This window comes from Cupressus sempervirens, chromosome 8 (assembly GCF_028749045.1).
Source record: "Cupressus sempervirens isolate cs-2001-9-10 chromosome 8, ASM2874904v1, whole genome shotgun sequence".
Classification (NCBI taxonomy): Eukaryota; Viridiplantae; Streptophyta; class Pinopsida; order Cupressales; family Cupressaceae; genus Cupressus; species Cupressus sempervirens.
The window spans coordinates 393,338,583-393,360,606 of NC_143125.1; positions in this window are offsets into that span (position 1 = coordinate 393,338,583).

The window sequence follows — 22,024 nt, forward strand, 5'->3', positions numbered from 1 at the left end:
TAGGATTATGACCCCAGTGTTGACAATTTATAGGGTATACCAACTCTAAAAATGAAGAAGAAGATAAAGGAGAAAAAAAAAGAGGTAGAAGAAGAAAGAAATAAGAAGAGAAGCAGTTAGTTCCTCAAAGTCACCCCTTGAGAATTTGATTGTGAATATGATGAGCTCTACACCATAGACCCTTGTAGAAGATCCAAAAATGGAAATGCTTAGTAAGATTAAGAGAAAAGAAAACGGATTAAGAGAATCCTAGAAATCCTTGAAAAGATGATGGGAAACATGGATAGTTTAATGAGTATGCATATTAATGAGGTCAATCTACATAAAAAGGATACTAGAGTCTTGGAAGATTTTGTCAATCACTTCTAGACCATGACTGAGGTTGCAACACCAAAAGCACAAGTAGAGAATGATACCATTAACTTTGCAAAGATATGCTAGAATATTAAATATTATTTGTCTAATCTAGACATATACATCAAGGAGTTATGAGAAAGTGTACATGAAGGAAAAGAAATTTATGAGAAATGTGCACTAACAGATGAATATATGAATACCTTCATTGCATAAATTAAGACAAAAGAAGATGAAATGAAGAAAGTGACAAGTAAGCTAAATATGATAGATATTCAAGTAATTCACTTGGAACAAAAGATCAATAAACTCTATTTTGATATATCAAATCTATTGAATTAAATCCAAAAAATTATAAAAATATATTATGAACAAATTCTAAATCCACTAAAGTTGTGATGACAAGAAATCTCAAGCTACCATTAAAGAGAGTGAGAATCCTCAAATATGTCGTCATTTGGTTAATTTGTGACTCGACAAATAATCCTCCAATAATTGATAAAAAAAAATTCCCACAAAGATGAAGCTAAAGGAGAATAATGAACCTATTGAGTTAAAGTGATCCTTAAAGAAGTATAAAATGGTGTTTCAATGTCAGGAGATGAAACATGAAGACAAATCTCCAATCCATTGGAATATGCAATACATATGGTCTTCTAAATCTTCTCTTTGTTATCATCATCAAAGGTTATAAGGTATTCATTTGTAAGGAGATGATAATATATTACAAGATCAAATAGGAATGGAGAGATATGAGGATCTCCTTTTATATCCCAAATTGTAATCCAATGTGCATGTGGACCCGCAAGGTTAAATATAACACACAATGTGTCAAATCCAACACTAGAAAAAATCACATCTACTGATGTAGGGGCATCCTAGGGTAGACAAAAGTCTTGTATGCATGGGCATCATGCTTAAATTTGTGCAATTATGGTTCATATAGTTGGGAATCTATTCGAGGCACATTGGGAAACCTTGTCCTAAGTGCACATAAAGTTTGGAGTAATCATGTTGGAGATAGATCCATTTTTTTGGATGTTGGTAATTTGTTCTTGTTTCCTTCATAGGATTTGGAGATTATATTTGTGAGATTAGATCCAAGGGGTTTGGAATGTGCACTCTTGTATTTGGGTCATTGGGTGACACATGGACCTATGCCTAAGGGCATATACTCTTATGTTTTCATATGAGTTAGTTATGCCTTGTAAACTTGGGGCTTGTCCTAAGTATTTAGTGATTTCAGGTATTTAATAATTGTTGCCAAGATTATTTGTGGCTTTAAGGTGTATTTAATGTGATTGTTTATTTGATGTAACTTTCTAGGCTGACCTATGGCTTGGTTTAGAATAAGTAAAGGATCTTGTGATGTCATGAGTCATTTTTTCATTTGTTTTAGCATTGAGTTCAACATGTAGTAGATGAGAGGAGTTAAGTATAAGAAAGATATAGCTAGTGTACCTAGGAATGTGGATACAAAGAATGGTTATGAAGAAGCTTCTAAAGACTTTGAAGCTACTAAATCTAGTGGTGGCGACAAAGCTAATCTAATGGAGGGAGCTGTACAAGAAAGAATTGATCACTTGGATAGATCTAGAGCTCAATTGAAATTGAAGCACAAGTTGGATTTTTCTAAATTATTAGGTACTTTGAATCATGAAGACTTGTTTGATTAGACTACTTTAAGTTAGAGGATATTGGAGATTCACTCAAAGTGAGGTTGGCATAAACTAAGCTAAAAGGACATGTTGCTTTATGGTAGAAAGAAATTCAAAGATATAGAGGAGAAGAAGGTGAAATGAAGATCACTAGGTGTATATTCATGGTAAAAGAAATGAAGGCTAAGTTCATTCTCACTGATTAAAATAGATCTTTTTAAGAGATTGAAAAATATGAAGTAGAAGGATATGACTGTGAAGAATTATACTGAGGAGTTCTACAAGTTAACAATTTACTTTGGACATAGGCAAATTAGTAAAGAAAAGGTGGCTACATATATCAATGATTTGAGATTCAATATTTAGGATTAAATTGGTATGTTGAATATTGCTTCAATTGAGGATGCTTATCAATATGCTCTGAGGGAAGAAGATAAGTTGAAGAGAAGAAATCAAGGTATTTCTTGAGGGAAAGAGAAGCAAGTGAAGGATAAAAAAATTGTTGACATGATGAACCAAAACCTATTGAAAAAAGGAAGAGAATATGTAGAGGTGAATTTAAGGGTACTTGTTTCAAATATGGTGAGAAAGGACATAGAGATTTTGAATTTCCCAATGCTAATAAGAAGGTTGGTTATAAAAGAGTTGTTATGGTACATGAGAATGTGGATTCAATAAATGAACCTGAGGTGGAAGAGAACTTGTTGGTTAGGTGAGTGTTTCTTTGTAAGAAGGTATTGGGACCTTGCAAAAGGAGGAATTTGTTAAGGACTCAATGTAATTCTACAGGTAAATATTGGAATGTAATTGTGCATGTGGTAGTACTAATAACCTAGTTGCTAAGGAGATGGTCCAAGAACTTGGTTTGAAAAGAGTGAGACATCCTTGTCCTTATAGGATCAGCTGGTTACAAGATGAACATGCTTTGGAAGTGAAGGAGTCGTGTCTTGTTAATTTTCATATTGGGTAGGATGTTTATCAAATATTGTATAATATTGTGGGCATGAGTAGTTATCACATATTACTTAATAGATCTTGGCAATATGATTTCAAAGCTATGCATATTGTTTCTAGAATGTGTTTACTATTGAGAAGGGTGGCAAGAAGAATTCATTGATTCCTTTACACAATGTAGAACTCGATAGGAGGAACCTGATTTTTGGTAGCCAAGTTGAGTTAAAGGATTCTCAAAGGGTTAGAGATCAATAGGGGAAACATACTTGTTGCACACCAAAGATAGTTGTAAAGATAATAGCTGTGGGAAAAGAGTTGAAGAAATGAAATAAAGGTAAGAGTGCACAAGTAGATGACTTGGGGGACATGTATGTAAAGAACCAATTCGGATTTTGTGTGTTGAAGCCTAAAAGATTTTCTTCTAGCTACTAAGAATGTTCTTTCTATGCACCTGCAGTGTCTGATGCAAGAGCATCCTAGGGTAGATGTCAATCCTGTATGTAGGGACTATTAGCATGAATGCTAATGATACTATATTGGGGGAATATCTTAAGTATTGGAGAGTATTGACATTTTGCATTCATGATTGTGTTTTTCATTGATGTCAACATAGTAGTAAGTCTATGAAGAATAGCAGAGTAGTAGACAACGCTCTTAGTTGTACAGGAAAGGTTTTGAGTGTCTAGTGTTGTGCATTCATGGACATATTTAGTACAATGTCCTAATGATGAGGTTACATGTGTAGCACGTAAGTCAAAGACATATGGAAGTTGTACCTATTTTATAGAGAGCAGTACAGAGACATAGTACCTAAGAAGTTATTTTTTATGTTTCTATTATATCCTTTGAAAGTGATATAATATGGTGATGTGTGGGCAGCTAGTGATAGAGGATAGTCTGATAGTGATATCTGTAAGTGTACAGGCCCTAAAGTTGCACGTGTGAAGTTTTATATATACTGTGAGCTGACAATGCTATTGTAATTGTGAATTAATCAAAAATCTTATTATAATTAATTGGGAAAGCCTCAAAGCCAACTCAAGGAGTTATTTTGAAGCTAGGGTATAAAGGAAATATGTTTTATTTGTTTGTAAGAGGTATCAAGTATTTTATTGAGTGTAAAGTGCGAAAAGGAAAAGAGTGTTTACTGAATGTGAGTAAGCAATCCAATGGATTATTGGATTTGAGTTATGTGATCTAGTTACAAGATCAAAAGGAGTAGAAGTCCGGTTGACATGATAGTAAAAGAGGAAGGGAGTATAATTAATTTTTATTATTCTACAAGGATGAATAAATAGATCATTTGGATAGTGGTTTCATTGGTCTTGCCCTCAAATATGTTTGGGCAGTTGTTCTAGCTTTCTTCCATAACTCCTAACAGGGTTGGCATAACTCCTAATAGGGTTGGAATCTCCTAACAGGGATTCAAAGTCTCCTAACATGGATTGATATGTATTGAATGTTGTTATAGACTCCTAGCAAGGTCCATCCTCTAAAAAGGAATATTTATATTGATACATCATCTTGTGGTTATCATCCCCACTGAGGTTTTCCCTTTGATCAATGATTTCCCTAAATAACATATCTGGTGTTATTGTGCATGAGTTTCTTGTTGTGGTTTTTGATTATATTGCTCGTATGGTTAAAGTTTAATAAGGTTGATAATTATGATATTAGTTGGATAACTAATTCACCCCCTTGCCCTCTCAGTTATATTGGTTGACTATAAATTCTAACAATTGACAGGTCCTTAAAGGATAAGCTTAAAAATTTTGAGAGACTGATAGTGAATCTTTTTAAAAAGGATAGTCCTAGATTTGATGGGGCCAAATATGAAAGTTAGAAGGAGAAGATGAAGACTCATTTTCTTTGTATGGGTCCAGGTTATTAGCTCTTGACAAAGACTGAAAAGACAATTGTCAAAGAATATAAACTTGAAGAATACAATGAATTCGAGAGAGATCTATTCATGTGCAACGTGATAGCTAGAGAAGCTTTACTATCAACTCTTCCTGATAATGAATACAGTTAGGTGAAATTACTAGAAACATCTCATAATATTTGGAAAGCATTAGAATCTATTTTTGAAGGTGATACACATACAAAAAGAGTAAGATTTTAGAATTAGATATGTGCATTTTAAGATGTAAGCATGATGGAAGATGAATATGTAAGAAGTTATATTGGTAGGATATCGAAGATTGTTGCAGGAATCAAGGAATATGGTGGAAATAAGGAAGAAGATGAGGTTGTGTGGAAGATCTTGAAGACTTTGACACCACCATTCAAGAAAGTAGCTCAGATGATTCAACTACTTATACATTGCACTAAGGATTTTACTAGGGAAATGTTGCTTGGAAGATTGGAAACAACAAAAGTAGGTTTGAGATAGTTAGGAGAACTAACAAGAGTGGAGACAACTTTTAGTGCCTTGAATGTTCAACCAAGTTTGTCTAGAAGTGCAAGTACACATGGAGATTTTGCTAGTAGTAGAAGAACCAAATTTGATGAAGACAAGAAGATTAAAGAAGGTATAACACTTCTTGTGAGAAGATGAAAAGATGGTAAGAACTTTTTTAAATGTTGGACATGTAATGAGTTTGGTCATTATGCATCTAAATGTCCTAAAAGAGAGAAAAAATATAAGAGAAATTTTAATCCTCAGAGACTTATGAAATTCTTGTATGCTAATGAAGAAGAGGAATCTAATGAAAAAGGTCAAAGTGAGAGTGATGATGAGCTAGGATTTGTAGCTATTAAGGAAAATGATCTTGATAGAGAAGTTAGAGAAGAAAAGGCTCTAGTTTCCCAAGTTGAAAAAAAATATGATTGGGTAATAGACAGTGGTTGTTCAAATCACATGACTAGTGATATGAATAAGTTTTTTAAATTTAGAAACTATGATGAAGGTATTGTTAGAGATGGTAACAATGCAGCCTATCATATTATAGGGATTGGATCCATTACTTTAGATGGAAGAACTGAAACTAACAATGTTTATTTTGTTGATGGATTAAAACATAATTTGTTGAGTGTTGGACAATTAGTGGAAAAAGGGTATTCATTTCAATTCACAAAAAAGACTTTCACTATCAAGGATAAAGATGGTAAGATGATTAGAACTAGAACTAGATCCAAAGGTAATGAATTTCAGTTGAATCCAATTGAAATGACATGTTTGGTCACTAAAGTGGATAACAATTGGTTATTGCATAAGAGAATATTTCATATAAACTTTGATAATATTGTAAAAGTTAGTAGTACATTTGCAATTAGATATTTGCCTAAGATAATAAAGCCTACTAATGTGGTTTGCAAAGAATATATTTTGGCTAAGCATAAGAAGGTATCTTTTCCTAGCAAGAAGTTCACTGCCACAGAGAAGCTAGAGATTGTTCACACATATCTGAGTGGTCCCTCTAGAACAAGAGGATTCTATGGTATAAGGTATTTCATGATTTTTGTTGATGATTTTACTAGAATGATGTGGACATCTTTTCTTAAAGAGAAGCCTGAAGCTTTTGAGAAGTTTAAAATATTTAAGAATAGAGTTGAGAATGAATTTGGTGTTAATATAAAATGTTTGAGATCAGATGGAGGAGGAGAATTCACCTCTAGAAAGTTTAATATGTTTTTGGAAGAGAATGGAATCAAAATAAAGTTATCTTCACCTAGAACATATGAACAAAATGGGATTGTAGAAGGAAGAAACAGATAAGTAGCAGAGGTGGAAAGAGTGATGTTGTTTGAGAATGATGTATCCAAGACATTTTGGAGAGAAGTAGTCAATACAGTAGTGTACACTATTAATAGAGTATAGATCAAAAAAGGTATGAGCAAGACACCTTATGAACTATGGTTTGGTCATTTACCATCAGTTAAGTATTTTAGAATGTTTGGAAGCAATTGTTATATTAAGAGAGGTGATGATTTTGGTAAGTTTGATCATGAAGTGATGAAGGTATGTTTCTTGGCTATTCATTGAAAAGAAAGGCATACATATGTTTTAATCATAGAATTAAGAAAATAATTGAGTGTGAAAATGTAAAGATTGATAAAAATTTTGGAACTAAGGAAAAGATGGTAGATTACAATTCAGATGAAGAAGAAGATAGTTCTAGAATGGTTAGACAAAATGTTGAAGTTTTCTCTGAGACTAACAATGATCTGCAAAATGATGTGCAAACTATTGAGCAAAGAGGAGAGTAGAGGCCTAAACCTAGAGATGAGATAAGTGTCAAGATGTCAACTCCTACCCCTAATAAGAATCTGACAATGAATCAACCTCCAGGTTAGATAATTGGAAGAAAGACAAAGGTGTCATGACAAGAAATAGAGTTAATGAGGAGATATGTTTGATTTCTCAAGTTGAACCTAAAAGTGTAGATGAAGCAATTAAAGATTATCATTGGATTCAAGCAATGAAGGAAGAATTAGATCAGATTGTGAAGAATGAAACATGGGAGTTAGTTCCTAGACCTAAAGACAAGAATGTGATAAGAACTAAATGGGTATTCAGAAACAAGATGAATGAGAAAGGAAAAGTGGTGAGAAACAAGGCTAGACTTGTATGCAAAGGTTACTCATAGAAAGAAGGTATTGAATATGAGGAGACATATTCCACTATAGCCATAATGGAAGCAATAAGAATGTTCTTGGCTTATGCAACAGATAAGAAGTTAAAAGTATATTAGATGGATGTTAAATCAAGTTTCCTGAAGGGAGAACTTGAAGAAGAGGTATATATTGAGGAGCCTGAAGGTTTTCCTTTGATAAAAGACAAAGATATAGTATGTAGACTAAATAAATCTCTATATGGTTTGAAGCAAGCACCGAGAACCTAGTATGCAAGGTTGGACAACTATTTGGCAAAGCTTGGATTTTCTAAAGGTATGATAGATAGTAACTTATATTTGAAAGAAATTGAGAATGGTTTGTTGATAATAGTAATATTTGTTGATGAGATCATATTTAGATAAAATGATGAAGCAATTGATAATTTTTTTGAAGAGATGAAGAATGAGTTTGAGATGAGCATGATAGGGAAATGAATTTTTTCCTAGGATTGCAGATTGTGCAGAATAGTGGTGTTATTTTCATTTCACAAGCTAAGTACTTGAAAGACTTGTTGAAGAGATTTGGATTGGAAAGTTGTAATCCTTTTGGTACACCTATGATAACTAGTCACAAGTTATCTAGCAAGGATGAGATACATATAGTTGAGAAGAAGAAGTACAAATGCATGATTGGAGGTTTGCAATATCTAACTCACACCAGACTAGATATAGAAAATCCAGTTGAGATTGTAGCTAGATTTCAAGCTGATCCTAAGGACTATCATTATGTAGTAGTGAAGAGGATATTCAAATATTTGAAAGGAACATTTGACTATGGAATTTGGTATGATAAATTGGGTGATTTCACTCTATGTGAATATATTGATGTGGATTGGAAAATTAGTATGGATGACAGAAAGAACACCAATGGTGGAGCATTTTTTCTTAGAAGAAGATTGGTTTCTTGGATGAGCAAGAAACAAGATTGCATTTCCCAAAGTACAGTTGAGGAAAAGTATGTTGCAGTAGAAAATAATTGTAATCAAGTGATGTGGATGAAATAGATGTTGAAAGATATCAGAATTGAGTTTGCAAAATTTGTTATCATATATTGTGATAATAAAAGTACAATATGTATATCTAGTAATTTTGTATTGCATTATAAGACTAAGAATATATCTATTAAGTATCATGTCTTGAGAGAGAGGGTGGCGAAAAAAAGAGATTAGATTGGAATATGTGAGTACTAAAGATCAGATTGTAGACATCTTTACGAAGCCCTTATGTAAAGCTACATTTGAGTACTTGAGAGGTATACTTGGGGTTATGCCCTTGCCTATTTCTGAGTAGATGATGAAAAGATTGCATTAGTCTAGTGGTACAGAGCACTATTGTTAGATTGGAATGAATTTTGATGCTTCTTATATGGGGGAGTATCTATAATGAATTGAGTCATTAAGGACTCTTGATATTTCGTCTTCAATAGTGTCTTTGGACACTTGAGCTTGTTGAAGACTTGGAGCAATAAATTGAAATAATGAGGCATTTTTCGTTGATGTCAATGGGGGAGAATATGCATGAAAGACATCTTCTAAGTTTGTATGGGGATAAGAGTGCATGGAAGTCTCTACTTTACTAGAAAAATTTAGAAAGATTCATGTAAAGAAGGAGGAATATCTCTATGGGGGAGATATATAGCATTAGGAATTTTGATGTATGGTGAGTTGCTTACTATGAACAACTATTATTGATCCTAAAGAAGAGGAAGAACAGAGTAGTGTTCTAGAGGACTTTAGATTTTATTGATGAAGAGGATTTGAGAAGATGAGAATAGAAGCAGCAACAACAAAGTAATGTTTGGTATTCTTGGAACTTAGATTTTTTTCATGTATGTTGGCATCAATTCCAAAGGGGGAGATTGTTAGCATAAATTTTGATGGTACTACATTAGGGGAGTATCTAAAGCATTGGAGAGTATTGAAATGTTGCATTCATGACTGTGTTTATCTTTGATGTCAACATAGTAGTAAGTCTGTGAAGACTGACAGAGTAGACGATAGATATCTTAGTTGTATAGACAAGGTTTTGAGTGTCTAGTGATGCACATTAATGGACATGTTTAGTATAGTGTCATGATGATAAGGTTACATGCACAACATGTAAGTTGAAGATGCACAAAAATTGTACTTGATTTACAGAGACCAGTATAGAGACAAAGTACCTAAGAAGTCATTTTTGATATTTTCATTATATCCTTTGATAGTGATATAATCTGGTGATGTGTGGTTAGCCAATGATAGAGGATATCTAATGGTGATGTTAGCAAATATGTAGGTCTTCAAGTCATACATGTGAAATTTTGTATATACTGTGAGTCGATAGTGTTTTTGTAATTGTAAATTAATTAATTATCTTATTACAATTAATTGGGAAAGCCTTAAGGCCAATTCAAGGAACTATTTTGAAGACAGGGTATAAAGGAAATATGTTTTCCATGTTTGTAAGAGGGATCAAGTTTTTTATTGAGCACAAGGTGTGAAAAGGAGTAGAGTGTTTACTGAATGTGAGTAAGCAATCCAAGGGATTATTGAATGCAAGTTTTATGATCTAGTTACAAGATCAGAAGGAGCAAAAGTCTAGTTGATAGGATGGATAAAGAGGAAGGAAGTAAAACTCATTTCTATTATTTTGCAAGGAACAATATAGAGATTATTTGGACAGTGGGTTCATTGGTCTTTTCCTTGAAGTTATTTGGGCAATGGGTCCAACTGTCTTCCATAACTCCTAATAGGGTTGGAATCTCCTAACAGGGATTCAAAGTCTCCTAACATGGATTGATATGTATTGAATGTTATTATAGACTCATAATAGGGTCCATTCTATAATAAGGAATATTTATATTAGTACATCTTCTTGTGGGTACCATCTCCACCGAGGTTTTCCCTCTGATCAATGGTTTCCCTAGTTAACATATCTAGTGTTATTGTACATGAGTATCTTGTTGTGGTTTCTAATTATATTGCTCATATGGTTAAAGTTTAATAATGTTGATAATTGTGATATTAGTTTGATAACTAATTCAAACCCCCCCCCCCCCTCTTAGTTATAGTCCTTAGTTATATTGGTTGACTATATATTCTAACAAGGGCATCAAGCTCAAATTTACAGACTTATGATTCATGTAGTTGAGAATATATTAAAGGTCAATTTGGTAACCTTTTCATAAGTGTGTATAAATTTTTGAGTAATCATGTTGGAGTGAGAGTCATTTTGGTGGCTATTGGTAATGTGTTCCTATTTACTAGAAAGACTTTGGAGATTGTATTCAGTAGCTTCCATCCAAGGGAGTCAATACATGTGCTCTTGGATTTGGATTGTTGGATGACATATAGACCTATGCCTAAGGGTGTGTACTCTTGTGTTTTCATATGAGTTAGTTATTCCTTTTAAACTTGGGGCTTTTCCTAAGTATTTAGTTATTTCATGTATTTAATGTTTGTTGCCAAGCCAACTTGTGGCTTGAGGGTGTATATGTGAGTGTTTATTTAATGTAACTTGCTAAGCTAACATGTTTCTTGTTTTAATATAATTAGAGGGTCTGATTGGAGTCTTTCAAATGCAATTTTAGATTCTTCTTTGAGTTCTCTATCGAATTGTGGGTCTAGGCTAGCTAGGAGTTGGATCTTGTGAGATCTTGTAGAACTATTATTGCATTTTTTGATGTATTTGGCCATAACCTAGAAGGCCTTACAATCGAGCATGTTGGATAATAATGCATTATGGGTATCAAATACTAGGTCATTTTAGGTACCCATGTACAATATTCAAAAGAAAATAAAATGACAAACCAAAGAAAGAGGTAAAACCTCATATGATCCTACAAAAAATGAGATGAAAAAGAAAGCAAGATATGTCTATGGATGGCATAATCAAGACCCCCCATTATGGATTACATAATGCATATATAATAAAGAATCCCCTCATAGGAATAAAAAGGAGATATGATATCTTTCCCATAGTAAATTATTTCCTAAAGGATGGTGAGTGCTTGAAGATAAAACATAGAAGTATGCCTACAAACAACATTTCTCCTCTTAGGAAGAAGATCAACCAAGTACAAATGCAAGAATTCTTTTCAATGTGGATAGAAAAAAGGAAGGGGGATTCAAGTGAAGCATGAAGTATCTTAAGTATTCTCATGTGTTATGATGTCCTTGAATGATGAAGATGTCATGAACTAATCAGAATCAAGCCCAATAGAAGAAGGTTATAAGAAAGGAACCAATGGTAATTTATCCATGTAGGAATGTGGATCAAACTCCAAAGAAAAAGATGCCTCCTCAAAAGAAGAAGTAGGAAGAGAATAAAATAATCACAACCCCACCCCCCACACTTAGTGTATAATGTGTAGGATAAAATTTTGGTTCAATTTCAACTGGTATTTTGACTCAAATTGGTCATTGCTAGTTTACTCCTATTAATTTTCAATCTAGTGTCATAGACTAATGAAATATATTGTGGTTATTTTTCAAAGGGATGAATGTAGTAAATTAAGGGAGGATGAAATGAATGAAAAAAAAAAGATTTCTAACCTTAAATTATGCTTTTAATTAACTTAAGGACATAAAATCATTCCAATCCTATGAATATTATAAATGAAATCATCAATGCAATTACAAATGGAACCACAAAACCAATGTTACAAATGAAATCACACTCTTGTTCTAAGAACATATATTTAATTTGACCTTGTGGTTATCACCACTTATAAATGAATCCACAATCCTATTCCATATTTTATTTACTTTTATAATTTTATATTATAAATGAAATCATACCTAGATTATTGAAACTTTGATCTATTAATGCTTTATTAGTGAAAATATAAGGTCTTTAGGAGATAATGTGTAATGAATTAGTGATATAAAGTGAAGAGGGTTTTGGTTTTAAGAAATACAATAAAAATATATACTGACATGAGATGTGAACTTGTGACATGAGGAAATGCGATTGAGAAAAGAGATATGGAAATTTTATAGAGGATAATGGAATTGTGATGGGGGGACTAATGATTTGCAAGAAAATTTACAAAATGGAGTCTCCAAGCAATAGATAGAGATAATGATTCACAAAACATATTACAAAATAAAATCTTCAATGCATTATTTATGCACACATATTTGCATCTCTCAACGATATTAGAAGTGCACCGCCATAAAAATAATATTTATCAAGATTACGTAGATTGATATTAAAATTTGTAAACAACATGAAACAACAATCTTAATAACGCATAACTAATCTAATAAAATATAAATGATCTCACCAAGTGTTTGAAGAGGGGGGCCTTCCTCCATTAAACTAGTGAGTTTAGGAAAAATGAATCATGTACTTACACCATAACAACCATCAATTTCACATTCTAAAGTTGAAGTGAGAAAATAAAATATGTTTTAGTCTACATGTTCTGTTGATTATCTATATTATTATTTCTCTTTGATCACACATGTATATAAATAAATGGGTAGAAGTATATTGTCTAGATGTAATAATTAAACTTAAGATCAATTCTACCTGATCAAGAACTAATTATATATAATATGGTTTTCGTGATAGACCATTAAAACATATTCAGTTTAAATAGTATGTGCTAAATTTGAGGATCTAAAACTATCATATCCAATCATGGAAGTAAATAAGACAAAAAATCTCATTTTTAGTAATCCCTTGTGCAACTTATGGACTTAATTAGTTTGGTCCTTCTCTCCACCATAATCAATTCTTGAAAAAATTTGATGGACTATGTTAAATTTAGGACCATAGTGCAAAAGAATTTCATTATTTCCACTCTAATAATAATTCAAACCTTTTATTACTTTTTTACTTACTAATTAGAAATGATGGACTAAACAAAAATGGTAATTGAAGGATACATGAACGTAAAACAAAACTTTTAATCCTTGGGTCCTATATCAATGTAGAAGATGCACTAAAACGTTGAAGATGTTTCTCTCTTTAGGAAGAAATGGTGTCACAAGTATATTAAATAATCTTCACCATTCAACAAGAAGAACCCTCAAAATGTCTGATGACTCTAGAAACTAAATAGGAATCTTGAGCACATGAATACGATCACTTTGAACCATACAATGCGACATCTCAAGGGAAGTTTAAGACTCATGAAATCCAATTTTAAAATACTCAAATATCTTCTCTGAAGTGAAGGAGAGCTCCTCCAAAAGTTTTATAAAAGACTCCAAAGTCATATGAAACTCAAAGAAATGATCAAGTGAATAATGATGAGGATTAGAGTATTCCCTCACAATAGCTAAAGAAGGATCATCCTTAGTAAAGAGAAGATTAATGACATCAATGGTGTCTCCCAAGTACTCAATATAGGACCCCACAAAAAAATAGTGATGTTTGTCAATGAGTCATCCCAAGAAATTATATTTGGAAGACAATGAATTCCATGTTGTATTGAATAACTTGAATTCGTGGTTGTTTGATATTAATTGAAGAAGTAGGTATTACAAGATGAGGCTTTGGGCCATCAAGACTCTCACAGAATGCAAAAATAATAATTTTCACTAATGTATTATCATCATAGGGAATATCATCTTCATCATCAACTAGAATGAGACAATTTACAACAAGATTAGTTGGTAATGGAGGACTATGTAGATCTCTAAAATGTTCCAAAATGGGTGATGATAATAATTACTCTTGATATTAGAGTAGAGTAGATGTTGTTTAATGGAAAAGAGACTCATATTAATCACATTTCTAATATGAGAATTTTTAATCAATCAAGCCTATCTCTTCCACTTTGTCTTTGGATCAAGTATGAATCCATAAAGATTAGGCAAGATATTAAGTCATTTACAATGTGTGATGATTTATTTTCCCCATATTGTAGAATTATCCCTAGTGTAATGTATGATGATGAGATGTATTTATACTTCCATGATATACTTCTCACATGAAACCAAAGATCAATGCACCACCTAAAATGCAATGAATCCAAGTCCTTACTCCCCACTATGTAGAACATGTTACTTGATAAAATCATCTCACACACTTATTGAACTAGGTGGATCTTGAACACCTCAAAAATTCAACCCACTCATAATCTCCCAAGATTGGCATCAATAAATAGAGCACGATGAAATGTTCCTAACACAACTTGAAATGTGTTAAAAGGAGTCTACTTTCTTGAGATATGCTTGGTAAAAGGTTTGGTCAAACATCTATAGCAGAGGTTGACAAAAAAGATGAAAATTTGACCATCTCAAAAGTGGTCAACAATGGGTTTTAATTTTAAGATCTCATTGAGATCTTTCCAATGCATTTCAAATGGACAAAATCTAAGTTTATAAGCAAAAGTTATGGCCAAATGAAGTTTCTCTCTCAAGAAGAGGACCAAGTGATTATTGATGATGTCGGCATGATGTGGCACAAAGTAGATGTCAGCAAGACAAAATTTTATAAATTTTGGGAGTGGAACACTCAACTTCTCACCTTCTAATATGTTCCTTTACCAATACACCATTCAGGTAACATTTGAAATATTTGGTTGTATTTTGATTTTGTTTTTGTGTAGAGGATAAGACAAAGGCATGTTACATAAGGGGCCAACCCAACCCCCCATACATGGGCTATTAAAAAGAGATTTTTTTTGTTGTAAAATAATAAACATAATAGATATGTTCCCACAAACTTAGGGGAGGTAAAAAAAACTGTGTTTAGTTTGTTAAAATAATAAGCCAAAAGGGGTTATTTTGTTATTTGAAATAGGGTTGTGTAATTATTATGTTGGTTATATGGTTTTGAGCCATTTATGGAAAAATTCATGCATACAAGACAATTATTTTCTTGTAATCATGGACAATGAGACTTGGATAAGTCTTTGTAATTCTCAAAAGGATAATTCAAGAGAATGCTCTAGAGAATTAAGTGGTCTCATAATCTGAGATAAAAACTTAGAATTTTCTTAAGAGTATTATTTATAACTTCATGTCATTATTGTAATGGCTTAGTGCCTATTGTATTTGTATGCTCTTTTTTTTTTTTCTTTTTTTTCTTTTTTGTGTGTGTGTGTGTGTGTGTGTGTGTGTGTCAAAGAGAGAGAGAGAGAGAGAGAGAGAGAGAGAGAGAGAGAGAGAGAGAGAGAGAGAGAGAGAGAGAGAGAGAGAGAGAGAGAGTTGCATTGTAAAAGGTGACGAATGAGTAGGTGCAAACATGTTGCTAACAAGTTCCTATTATTGTAGTGTGGAAGAGGAAAGAAGTTTGTAACTCCATGGAAAATCATGGAGATGTGAAATTTTTAACATCATAATAATGGTACCGATCTTGCAAGTTTGTAGATCCAGAGGCGTAGCTAGAGTTTATGAACTCCAAAATAAAATCCTTTGTCTCTTGTTCTTTTTGATGCATTTTTATTTATACTTAGTTATTTTCTACATTTCTTTGTATTATTTTCTCAATTCACAAGCAACTCCAATTACAATCTCTATATTAAATCTATATCTTAGTGAATCTTAAAATTGCAAGCGATTCACAATAAGGAGTTTACAAATCAAGTTTGGTATCAGAGCTAGTCTGACAAGTTGCAGGTTGTGAGATACTTGGAGTGAATTCAAGAAAAGTGAGGCAAGATGTCTTAACATAAGGAAAATAAATTTCCTTTTGACTTTGATGTAGGATTCTACAAGGCCTTCATGGAGATGAAAGATAAGGTTTATGAGGTGTATAAGGAATGGAAGTATGAAAAAAGGCTTCTCAAAGGAAGCTAAGATGTAGACTCAATGAAATCTCCTAATTCTTCTTATAGTATTCCTTGTTCTCTTGGTAATTCTCATAGACAATCTCAAAATGTTGGATTAAGGTTGTCAACCAAGATGGGAAAAAAAGGAAAGGACCTTTGAGTTTATGAACAAGTTATGGTTGAGCCTATGAAGGTGAAAGATAGACCTCTCTATGCAAGATTGGGGGTTAGTGAAGGAGAATGCTCCAAGGTAGTGGATGCAAAGAATTATCTTAATGAAGAACCATCTTAAGAAAAATCTGGGAGAGGCAGTGAAACATCATCTTCAAGTAGTGGTGACACATGTAAGATGTCCAAGAGAAGAGTAAACACAAATTCTTCTTGGCATGTATGCACTAAGGGTGACCATCAAAGGTATAACAAGCCTAGATACTCTAATGTTCCTTTTGATTATATGAAGGTACATAACATAGAAATTTTATGGTTTATAAAACCATGTACATTTTGTGGGTTGGGTAACCATACATTTTCCAAGTGTTGGAGAAGAATGGCTTTGTATAGGAAGGTCAAGTCAACAAGTAAAGAGACAATGCATCAAGAGCCATCTCCAAATCAAAAGAAAGAGAAGGGAAAGCAAGGTTGGATTTTGAAAAAATCTTTCTCTTATTGCAAGATAGCTAGAATCAAAAAGATCATTGTTGGAAGCTTCATCTAGAGCTTCATCCAAATAAGGACAAGAAGAATATTGCAGTTGATTCTCCATTGGTGAACACTGGGAAAATGAAGAGGTTCATTTATGTGAGAAACAATTCTTCACTCATGTCTATAAGGGTAGAAAAATTAGGTGATATGAAGCATGAAAATGATGTTGTTGCTTGTAATCCTAACTATCATGTGTTTCAAGGATCATCAATGCCACAAATTGAGGATTTTTCCTAGAAGCCTATTAATAGTATTAAGAGTATTTTCATCTCATTTTAATTATCATATTTGTATTGGTTATTGTTGCTAATAGTAGATGGGGTAATGAATATAGAAAGATGTTGGAAAATGCAAATGGGTAGCAATGTGATAGTAGTTCTCATGATTATTGTACAACTCTTCAGTGAAGTAGGTGCACAAATGAGGTGGATAGATATTGGACAAGTGGGAAGGTGTTTCTCTCACTTAGTGATTGATTAAGAGCCTTTTGGAGGTCCAAAAGTTCCTTAGTGGGGAGGAATGATCTAGGTGCATCTTTAAGACCTCAAAAATTCAACTCACTCGTAATCTCCCAAGATTGGCATCAATGCATAAAGCACACTGAAAAATTCTTGACACAACTTGAAATGTGTCAAAAGGAATCTATTTTATTAAGATATGCTTGGTCAAAGGTTTGGTCAAATAGGCATAGCAGAGGTTGACCAAAAAGATAAAAATTTGACCATCTCAAAAGTGGTTAACAATGGATTTCAAATTGAAGAGCTCATCAAGATCTTTCCAACACATTTTGAATAGACAAAATTTGAGTTTGTATGCAAAAGTAATGGCTAAATTAAGTTATCTGCTCAAAAAGAGGACCAAGTGATTATTGATGGCATCAACATGACTTGGCACAAAGTGAAGGTCAATAGGAAAAATATTGGCAATGTTCGAGAGTGGAACACCTAACCTCTCACCTTCTAATATGTTCCTTTACCAATACACTATTCAAGTCAGCTTTAAATTGTTTGGTTGTATTTTTCTTTTGTTGTTGCATAGAGGATAAGACAAAGGCATGTGAGGTAAGCGGTCAGCCCAAACCCCCATATGTGGGCTATTTAAGAATATTTTTCTTGTATCATAATAGACATGATAGATATGTTCCCAAAAACTTAGGAGAGGTACAAATTAAGTTTGTTAAGTTTGTTAAAACAATAAACCTCAAATCAATTCATACCTCTATTTAAACTAACTAAAATAGGTACATTAAAGGTTTGAGAATTATGAGCATTTATTTAAAAATAAAGAAATCTGTTAAAGTGATATTTATAATTTGGTTTGGTTTATTTTGTATGGCTTAAAATTATAAAATCCAAAACGGTTTATTTTGTTATTTCAAATGGGGATGTGTAATTATTATGTTGGTGATATGGTTTTGAGCCATTTATGGAGAAATTTATGTATAAAAGGGGGTTTATTTTCTTGTAATCCTAGACGATGAGACTTGGATAAGTCTTTGTAATTCTCAAAAGGATAATTTAGGAGAGCTCTCTAGAGAATTAAGTGGTCTCATAATCTAGGATAAAAACATAGAATTTTCTTGAGAGTATTATTTATGAATTTATAGCATTATTCTAATGGCTTAATGCCTATTGTATTTGTATGATCTTTGTGTGTGTGTGTGTGTGTGTGTGTGTGTGTGTGTGTGTGTGTGTGTGTGTGTGTGTGTGTGTGTGTGTGTGTGTGAGAGAGAGAGAGAGAGTTGCAATGTTATTGCTTAGCATTGTAAAAGGTGATGAAGGAACTAAGCACGAACATGTTGCTAACAAGTTCCTGTCATTGCAGTGTGGAAGTGGAAAGAAGTTTGTACCTCCATGGAATACCATGGTGATGTAAGATTTTTTACTCCATAATAATTGCATTGATCTTGTAAGTTTGTAGATCCAGAGATGTAGCCAAAGTCTAGTGAACTTTGAAATCAAATCATTTGTCTCTTGTTCTTTGTGATGCATGTTTATGGCTACTTAATTATGTTATACATTTCCAAGTACTATTTTCTCAATTCACAAACAATGTCAATTACAATATTTATATTAAATATGTATCCTAGTGAATCTTAGAGTTGTAAGTGATTCATAATAAGGAATTTACAAATACTTATTGAAGAAGATTTTGGTAATTGTTGTCATCGCTACAAAACCATATTGGAAAATCATAGGAAAAATATATCAACATAAGGTAAGTAGATGAAGAGAAAAGTCTTATTGGCACTAACTATTTTATCAAATAACTAAATGTTGAAAATAGATTGATATAAGTATGATAAATATGTTTCAATCATTGTTTTGTCATTGATGTCAAACCTGCTACTTGCTAGTAAGACAATTGCTTATATGATTTAAGTACTATCATTTATTTGATTGATGAAGAGGATTTGATCAAATGAGGTAACAATAGCACCTAGAGGAAAGGTTGAGTTATGATATGAAAATGAATACAAGAATTAGTTAAGACAGTGATATTATAGTGCATTGATAATCTACTTAAGGTTGTGAAGCTTGGTTACACTGAGTAAGTTTAGAAGAATAAGGTAAACGAAGTTTGTTTGCCAAGATTGACTAAGTGGATAGTAGGTGCTGAGAAAAGTTAGTGCAAGTTGAGAAAAAAATCAGTTGGATCCAAGAAAAGTTAATTTCAGTATAAGTCGAGTAAAGTTTAGTTGATGTCGACCACCAGTAAACTTTAGTTCATGCTAAGTGTTTTGAAAGTGGATTTCATGCGCAACACAGTATGTGCCAAGCATCAGAAGCTAGTTAATGTTGAGTGTCAGCATTATGAGAAAGATCAAGAATTCAATAAATCTAAATTGACAAGTTTGATTTCTTGGATTGTGTGAACTGTGTGGAAGATAAGGTTGATGTGTTGGTGGTACTGAATTCATGGTGAACCATTTTAAGGGTGAATTCAAAGAGAATTGAAGGAGAAGTTTCTAGAAGGGAATGAAATGAAATGAGGGGTGGATTTATTGAATCCTATCTAATTTGACCTAACCCTAAAATGGATGATGGAAGATAAATGACAAAAGATCTTAATTCTTTATTTATAGAGATGGTTGGTCAGAAGAAAGGGTTGTCATGTGTGATAACCTAAGGAATACAAGGAGTCTAGGGTATTGCTTCATTTAGTGACCTAAGAGAAGAGACTACATTGGCAAAAATAGAAAGAAGGCTTAAGGGTATGGATGCTTGATGAATAAACAAGCTATCAGACCTTAAGAGTGTGAAAGCCAAGCAAAATGGGGGACTAAAACAAAGATTTATAATCTACAAATGGAGTTGTAAGTTTTTATAAGATCAAGCCTTACTATTACTCTCTAATCATTGTATTAGTCTAGGGTAAATATTTTGGATTAAGGTTAACCTAACAATCATTTGTAAATCCTTTAACCGAGTGACATTCTAAGTGAATGATCTAAAGTCCTCTAACAAGGCTCACTCCTCACAAGGTGATTGAAATCCTTTAACTAGTTCACATTTAACAATGTGTATTGTAAACTTTAATAGGGAAACACTTTAGAAGAGTGAGAATGAGTAGCATGTTACTAGTGTTTTTTCTCAAATTGGGTTTCCACATTAAATCATTGTGTCAAATGTGTTATTGAATGTGTTATGTTTTATGTTTATATTTCTACAAATTGATTTGACAGTAACCTACAAGTTTGAGTGATTGCATAATCTAATGGATGCATGCATGATGAAAATATTTTATGGATATGAGTTCACTAAGCTGTGAAAAAATTTATTTGTACATGTAGACCTTGGATAACTAATTTACTCCCCCCCTAACCCCCAGCCCCACAAGTTATTCTAAAGAATTCCAACACAAAAGTGTTATCAGTATGTACACATAGATCTAATAGGTACAAAGGAGGTAATATCAAAACAAAGGAAAGCTATCGATCAAGGATAGGAAAAGTTTGATAACTTAGAGGTATAATCATCTTAGGGAAGATTTATTGAATCAAGATAGATGACAAGGAAAAGGAAATGTGTTAAACAATCATGAGAAATGGTTTATAAAAATAAGTTAAAGGACTTAAGTGCAAAAATCAAGTAGTCATAAAATAGGAATAAATCATATCGAAGATGATGTACAGAGTAAAAATGGCCTATGAAAGATTCAAGAAGAATCTTTATGGAACCATAATTAGGTCAAACATGTAAGAAGTCATCTTTAGAAAAGAGTGAGGATATAAAGATGGCCACAAAATAAGAGGGGAGAAAAGAGAGTGTATGCATGTATGTATGTATGATACACAACAAATTGCATGGTTATCAAAAAGAATAATAATAATGAAGAACATAGGAAATTTTAGAGAAGTGAATGAGAATAAAGGATCTATCAAGCTTTAGATGAAGGCAGAGATAGGTCAAAATTTCTTATTTCTTTATTCCTAACAATTTACCAACAAGATTGTGAAATCCCTTAATTGGGTAGTCTCACAGGACTTAGGAGTTCTAATTGGAACTTATTGTAAGGTAAACATTGTATAAGTGGGATAAGATATCTTAATAAAGTAGTCTTTGAAAGGACTTAGAATACTCCTAACAAATTATTATTCACTCCTAATAGGGTAAAGTCACTTAGAATATGACATTAATGTAAGCTCTTAACTAGACACCTTATTATTGCAATGATGCGTTGTGGGTATCATCCCCACCATAGTTTTCCCTCTGAACAAAGGCTATCTATGAAACCAAAATAGTATGCTATGTGTTAAGTGTGTTTATCTCATTTATAAATCTATTACTTTACATTCCAGTAATCAATATTGATTTATTTTATATCAATGAACTAATTGACACTATAATAATTATCAAAAAAAGGTCAAAATAAATATTGGTGTAAATGAATACAAGAGTTTAAGTTTGAGATTGTTATAGAAAAAGGAGTAGCTTAAGGTATTGATTCAACCCCCCTCCTAGTTCCCCACCTAAATCTTTCCAACAATTGGTATAAGAGCACTCAACATTTGGTTATCTAAAAGGAAATTT